Below are 7,404 nucleotides of genomic sequence, written 5' to 3' on the forward strand. Positions count from 1 at the left end.
ATCGGCAGTGTTCATTCCCGGAGTCCTCAACTGGGAAGCGGATTTCCTCAGTCGTCAGGACGTTCACGCTGGAGAGTGGAGAGGCCGCAGCAGAAATGTCTGCACTGGTGTCAGTAGGTGACTGAGGCAGGGATGACTGGGAGATAGTGGGTGACTGAAGCATGTATGAGTGGGAGATAGTGGGTGACTGAGGCCGGGGTGACTGGGAGATAGTGGGTGACAGGGAGATAGTGGGTTACTGAGGGAGGGGTGATAGGAAGGGGTTGGGTAAGAATGGGAAGAAAGTGGGTGACAGGGATAATAAATGACTAAGGCAGGGGTGATAGGGAGATAGTGGATGATTGTGGCAGGGGTGACAGGGACAGTAAGAGACTGAGGCAGGGGTGACAGGGATAGTGGCTGACTGAGGCAGGGGTGACTGTGAGATAGTGGGTGACTGAGGCAGGGTTGACAGGGATAGTGGGTGACTGAAGCAGGGGTGATAGGGTGACAGTGGGTGACTAAAGCAGGGGTGACTGGTATAGTGGGTGACTGAGGAAGGGATCGCAGGTATAGTGGTTGACTGAGGCAGCGGTGACTGGGAGATAGTGGGTAACTGAGGCAGGGGTGACAGGGAAAGTGTGTGACTCAGGCAGGGGTGACAGGGAGATAGTGGGCAGCATATCTCTGCCTCACTGCAGCAGCACATTCCTGCTTCAATGACAGCAGCACATTTCTGCCTCGCTGACAGCAGCACATTTCTGCCTCGCTGACAGCAGCACAGCACTGCTTCGCTGACAGCAGCACATCACTGCTTCACTACCAGCAGCACATCCCTGCCTCACTGGCAGCAGCACATCCCTGCCTTACTGACAGCTGTATATAGGGCCTAATTCAGACCTGATCCCTGCTGTGCATATTCACACAACAGGAGATCAGGTCTGAAGTGCGTGTGTGCTGGTGCCGCAGTGCACCGGCACATGCCAGAGATGCGATCAGCATCTCTGCCCAGTGAGCGCCTCTGCCTGATTGACAGGCATAGGCGGTCACTGGGCAGGAGGAGTCGGGCCAGCGGCGTTGTGCCACCATTTTGGGGGCACAGTCCGGACAACGCAGACATGACCGGACCGTATGGGGGCGGGCCGTGACGGCTGCGTGACCCGGACAGCAACGGGCCTTATTTACTAAAATCTCAGATAAATTTTATGGCATTTATGTGCAGTCTAGTTTGCACAGTTGATAGAGTGTTGATCTTGCACTATCAATGTAAGCCTCACATAGGTTTGATACACATGTAAGTTTGTTTTTATTTTACTACATTGTGGTTTGTGGCTCTATACCATGTAATGCATGTCTTTTAACAGTAGTCAAGTCTTCCAATGTGCTTGTTAGTGAAACCCAATACATAGCTTTATTTTATTTTGTTTCTTCAAATATTACATAGTAACATAGTAACATAGTATCTGAGGTTGAAAAAAGACAATTGTCCATCGAGTTCAACCTATTTGTGGTGTCCTATGCATGATGAGTTCCCTTGTGCTGCCTCAGTTGAATCTCCTTTACTTGACAGAGATGTGCCTGAGCAGCGGCCCTCCCCAGCCCTATCCCAAATCATACTTATTTTGCATAGGAGATACCATGGTCATGAAGATTGTTCTCCCAGGGTGAGGTTCATTCATTGCATTCTGGGTATGCTGACCCCTGTTATTTCCACAAATGTGGGAAACTCGACTGCATTATTTGTGGTAGTGGGGGACTGTGTTTGTGCTTTCTCTGGTCAGCTCTGGTAAAAGTCAGATTTCTTTGTCTCAGATTTTCCTTTAGCCTTGTTCTTCTTTCGAGAGTTCCCTTGTGCTGCCTCAGTTGGATCTCCTTCACTTGACAGGGGGCTGCCCGAGCAGCGACCCTCCCCAGCTCTAGCACATGTAAGTTTGTTTTTATTTTACTACATTGTGGTTTGTGGCTCTATACCATGTAATGCATGTCTTTTAACAGTAGTCAAGTCTTCCAATGTGCTTGTTAGTGAAACCCAATAGATAGCTTTAATTTATTTTGTTTCTTCAAATATTGAATGCATATGTCTTATAACTTTTTTTTTTTTTTTAATATATATATATATACATTTTTATTATAAGATTTTCAATGACACAAAACCATCCAAGTTGCAGATTATGGATTGTGAAGGACAAATCAACCATATAAACAATTTAAATTGCATGCAGGTAGCAGAATATCAAACTCCTTGGATGAGAGTTGGTCGTAATAAACTAGGATAGAAAAGAATACAGTAGAAAATAAGATTTTAAACCTACCGGTAAATCTTTTTCTCGTAGTCCGTAGAGGATGCTGGGGACTCCGTAAGGACCATGGGGGTAGACGGGCTCCACAGGAGACATGGGCACTTTAAGAAAGACTTTAGTTCTGGGTGTGCACTGGCTCCTCCCTCTATGCCACAGTTAGAGAAACTGTGCCCAGAGGAGACGGACAGTATGAGGAAAGGATTTTGTTAATCCAGGGCAAGATTCATACCAGCCACACCAATCACACCGTATAACTTGTGATAAACTACCCAGTTATCAGTATGAAAAAACAACATAGCATCAGTGCAGGACCGATGCAACTATAACATAACCCTTATTGAAGCAATAACTATATACAAGTATTGCAGAAGTAGTCCGCACTTGAGACGGGCACCCAGCATCCTCTACGGACTACGAGAAAAAGATTTACCGGTAGGTTTAAAATCTTATTTTCTCTAACGTCCTAGAGGATGCTGGGGACTCCGTAAGGACCATGGGGATTATACCAATGCTCCAAAACGGGCGGGAGAGTGCGGATGACTCTGCAGCACCGATTGAGCAAACATGAGTTCCTCCTCAGCCAGGGTATCAAACTTATAGTATTTTGAAAAGGTGTTTGAACCCGACCAAGTAGCAGCTTGACACAGCTGTAGTGCCGAGACCCCTCGGGCAGCCGCCCAAGAAGAGCCCACTTTCCTCGTGGAATGGGCCTTGACCGATTTCAGTAACTGCAATCCAGCCATAGAATGCGCTTGCTGAATCGTGTTACAAATCCAGCGAGCAATAGCCTGCTTTGAAGCAGGGGCACCAATCTTGTTGGTTGCATACAGGACAAACAGCGCTTCAGTTTTCCTGACTCTAGCCGTCCTGGCCACGTAAATTTTCAAAGCCCTGACCACATCAAGTAACTCGGAATCCTCCAAGTCACGCGTAGCCACAGGCACCACAATAGGTTGGTTCAAATGAAAAGATGAGACCACTTTTGGTAGGAATTGAGGACGGGTCCGCAATTCCGCTCTATCCACATGGAATACCAAATATGGGCTTTTATGTGACAAAGCCGCTAATTCCGACACTCGCCTAGCCGAAGCCAAGGTTAATAACATGACCACCTTCCACGTGAGATAATTTAACTCCACTGTTTTAAGTGGTTCAAACCAGTGTGATTTTAGAAAACTTAACACCACGTTAAGGTCCCAAGGTGCCACCGGAGGCACAAAAGGAGGCTGAATATGCAGCACTCCTTTTACAAAAGTCTGAACTTCTGGAGGAGAAGCCAATTCTTTTTGAAAGAAAATGGATAAGGCCGAAATCTGGACCTTAATAGAGCCTAATTGTAGGCCCAAATTCACTCCAGTTTGTAGGAAGTGAAGGAAACGGCCCAGATGGAATTCTTCCGTAGGAGCATTCCTGGCCTCACACCAAGAAACATAATTTCGCCATATACGGTGTAATGTTTTAACGTTACATCCTTCCTAGCCTTTATCAGCGTAGGGATGACCTCAACCGGAATGCTAGGATCCGGCATTCAACCGCCATGCCGTCAAACGCAGCCGCGGTAAGTCTTGGAACAGACAGGGCCCCTGATGCAACAGGTCCTGTCTTAGAGGGAGAGGCCACAGATCTTCTGTGAACATTTCCTGCAGATCCGGATACCAGGTCCTCTGTGGCCAATCTGGAACAATGAGGATTGTTCTCACTTTTCTTTGTCTTATTATCCTCAACACCTTGGGTATGAGAGGAAGAGGAGGAAATACATAGACCGACCGGAACACCCACGGTGTCACTAGGGCGTCTACAGCTACTGCATGAGGGTCTCTTGACCTTGCGCAATACCTCTGTAGCTTTTTGTTGAGCCGGGACGGCATCATGTCTATCTGTGGCAGTTCCCACCGACTTGTAATCTGTGCAAAGACTTCCTGATGAAGTCCCCACTCTCCCGGATGTAGGTCGTGTCTGCTGAGGAAGTCTGCTTCCTAGTTGTCCACTCCCGGAATGAACACTGCTGACAGTGCGCTTGCGTGATTCTCCACCCAGCGAAGAATTCTGGTGGCTTGTGCCATCGCCACTCTGCTCCTTGTGCCGCCTTGGCGGTTTACATGAGCCACTGCGGTGACGTTGTCTGACTGGATCAGAACCGGTTGGTAGCAAAGTAAGGTCTCCGCTTGACGTAGGGCATTGTATATGTTGATGTGAAGACAAGTCTCTTGACTTGACCAAAGACCTTGGAAATTTCTTCCCTGTGTGACTGCTCCCCAACCTTGGAGGCTTGCGTCTGTGGTCACCAGGATCCAGCCCTGAATGCTGAATCTGCGTCCCTCGAGAAGGTGAGCACTGTGCAGCCACCACAGGAGTGATACCCTGACCCTGGGGGACAGGGTGATCAACCAATGCATCTGCAAATGTGACCCGGACCACTTGTCCAGTAGGTCCCATTGGAAAGTCCTCGCATGGAACCTGCCGAATGGAATGGCCTCGTATGATGCCACCATCTTTCCCAGGACTCGAGTGCAGTGATGCACTGACACAAGTTTTGGTTTCAATAGGTTCCTGACAAGAGTCATGAGTTCCTGGGCCTTTTCTATCAGGAGATAAACCCTCTTCTGGTCCGTGTCCAGAATCATGCCCAAGAAAGACAGACGAGTAGTAGGAATCAACTGCGACTTCGGGATATTGAGAATCCAGCCGTGTTGCTGTAACACTTTCAGTGAAAGTGATACGCGGTTCAGCAACTGCTCTCTTGATCTCGCTTTTATGAGATCGCCCAAGTACGGGATAATTGTGACACCTTGCTTGCACAGGAGCACCATCATTTCCGCCATTACCTTGGTGAAAATTCTCAGGGCCATGGAGAGACCAAACAGCAACGTCTGAAATTGGCAATGACAGTCCTGTACCGCAAATCTGAGGTACGCCTGATGAGGTGGATAAATGGGGACATGAAGGTATGCATCCTGTACACAAATGCGGACAACAGGTGTCAAGCCGTGTGTTGCCTTTGTCAAGCTGTAATAAGTAGGGATAAGGACGTTAACCACCTCGGAACATCCTCCCTTATACGACACCTGCAGCGCATTCATCATAAGTCAGTGACAAGTTCAAAAACTTTGGATGACAGCGGAAGCAGTCCACTGACCTCTAAATCCCTTCCTCTTGTAACCAAGTTCCTGCAAACCACACCACCAACTCCCTCAGTGTCAATTTCCTCCTTAGACAGGAGAGCCAATAGTCCTGCAGGCCATGTCACTGGCAAGTCTGACGAGTCCTCTCCTGCCTGGGATTCCTCCGATGCATCCTTGAGTGTAACGCCTACTGCTGCTGGCGCTGCTGTTGTTGCTGCTGGGAGTCGATCGTCATCCCAGAGGGGAAGTCGGAAGACCACTTGTACTACTTCCAGTAAGCAATTGACTGTCCAACAGTCCTTTGCGAGGAAGATGAAATATCACAGCAGTCATCCTGCTGCAAAGCGGATAACTCAGGTCTTGTCAGCCTGGGTGGTGAGAAACGTGGTTCCGGTATCCATCGTTAATTTAGAGGCAACTAGAGACTTGATTGAGGTACTGTGTCCCCGGTACCAAATACCCTCTAGGTTCCATTTCTCTAGGCAGGCGATACCGAAAATGTACACAGACCTCAGAAAAAGAGTCACCAGTGTCCTAAAAAATGCAGTTGTACCCAATGTCAACTTGTCTGTGGTTAAGTGGAGCAGGGCAGACTCAGGACTATATGACTGTGACAGCCCACTGGGTAGATGTATTGCCCCCCGCAGCAAGAACAGCAGCGGCGGCACCAGTAGCAGCATCTCGCAATTGCCAACTCGTTCCTAGGCAGGCTACGCTTTGTATCACCGCTTTCCATAAGAGGCACACAGCTGACAACCTCTTACGGAAACTGAGGAACATCATCGCAGAATGGCTTACCCCAATTGGACTCTCTTGGGGATTTGTGACATCGGACAACGCCACCAATATTGTGCGTGCATTACATCTGGGCAAATTCCAGCACGTCCCATGTTTTGCACATACATTTAATTTGGTGGTGCAGAATTATTTAAAAAACGACAGGGGCATGCAAGAGATGCTGTCGGTGGCCCGAAGAATTGCGGGCCACTTTCTGCCTTCAGCCACCGCATGTCGAAGACTGGAGCACCACCAAACATTCCTGAACCTGTCCTGCCATCATCTGAAGCAAGAGGTGGTAACGAGGTGGAATTCAACCCTCTATATGCTTCAGAGGATGGAGGAGCAGCAAAAGGCCATTCAAGCCTATACATCTGCCCACTAAATAGGCAAAGGAGGGGGAATGCACCTGACTCAAGCGCAGTGGAGAATGATTTCAACGTTGTGCAAGGTTCTGCAACCCTTTGAACTTGCCACACGTGAAGTCAGTTCAGACACTGCCAGCCTGAGTCAGGTCATTCCCCTCATCAGGCTTTTGCAGAAGAAGCTGGAGACATTGAAGGAGGAGCTAAAACAGAGCGATTCCACTAGGCATGTGGGACTTGTGGATGGAGCCCTTAATTCACTTAACCAGGATTCAATCTGTTGAAATCAGAGCAATACATTTTGGCCACCGTGCTCGATCCTAGATTTAAAACCTACATTGTATCTCTCTTTCCGGCAGACACAAGTCTGCAGAGGTTCAAAGACCTGCTGGTGAGAAAATTGTCAAGTCAAGCGGAACGTGACCCGTCAACAGCTCCTCCTTCACATTCTCCCGCAAGTGGGGGTGCGAGGAAAAGGCTAAGAATTCCGAGCCCACCCGCTGGCGGTGATGCAGGGCAGTCTGGAGTGAGTGCTGACATCTGGTCCGGACTGAAGGACCTGGCAACGATTACTGACATGTCGTCTACTGTCACTGCATATGATTCTGTCACCTTTGAAAGAATGGTGGAGAATTATATGAGTGACTGCATCCAGGTAGGCACGTCAGTATGTATACTGGCAGGAAAAAGAGGCAATTTGGAGGCCCTTGCACAAACTGGCTTTATTCTACCTAAGTTGCCCTCCCTCCAGTGTGTACTCCAAAAGAGTGTTTAGTGCAGCCGCTCACCTTGTCAGCAATCGGCGTACGAGGTTACTTCCAGAAAATGTGGAGAAGATGATGATCATCAAAATGAATTATA

The 7,404-nt window shown here is 48.4% G+C and overlaps 1 non-coding gene across 1 annotated transcript; it reads left to right on the forward strand.

The window, feature by feature from the left end:
* The first annotated feature begins 1,592 nt into the window (after positions 1-1,592).
* Positions 1,593-1,756, forward strand: LOC135042982 (U1 spliceosomal RNA). The gene has a single exon (XR_010236027.1). It is a non-coding gene; the product is annotated as a U1 spliceosomal RNA (small nuclear RNA).
* Positions 1,757-7,404: the final 5,648 nt, after the last annotated feature.

The sequence above is a fragment of the Pseudophryne corroboree genome, unplaced genomic scaffold (assembly GCF_028390025.1).
Source record: "Pseudophryne corroboree isolate aPseCor3 unplaced genomic scaffold, aPseCor3.hap2 scaffold_844, whole genome shotgun sequence".
Taxonomy (NCBI): Eukaryota; Metazoa; Chordata; class Amphibia; order Anura; family Myobatrachidae; genus Pseudophryne; species Pseudophryne corroboree.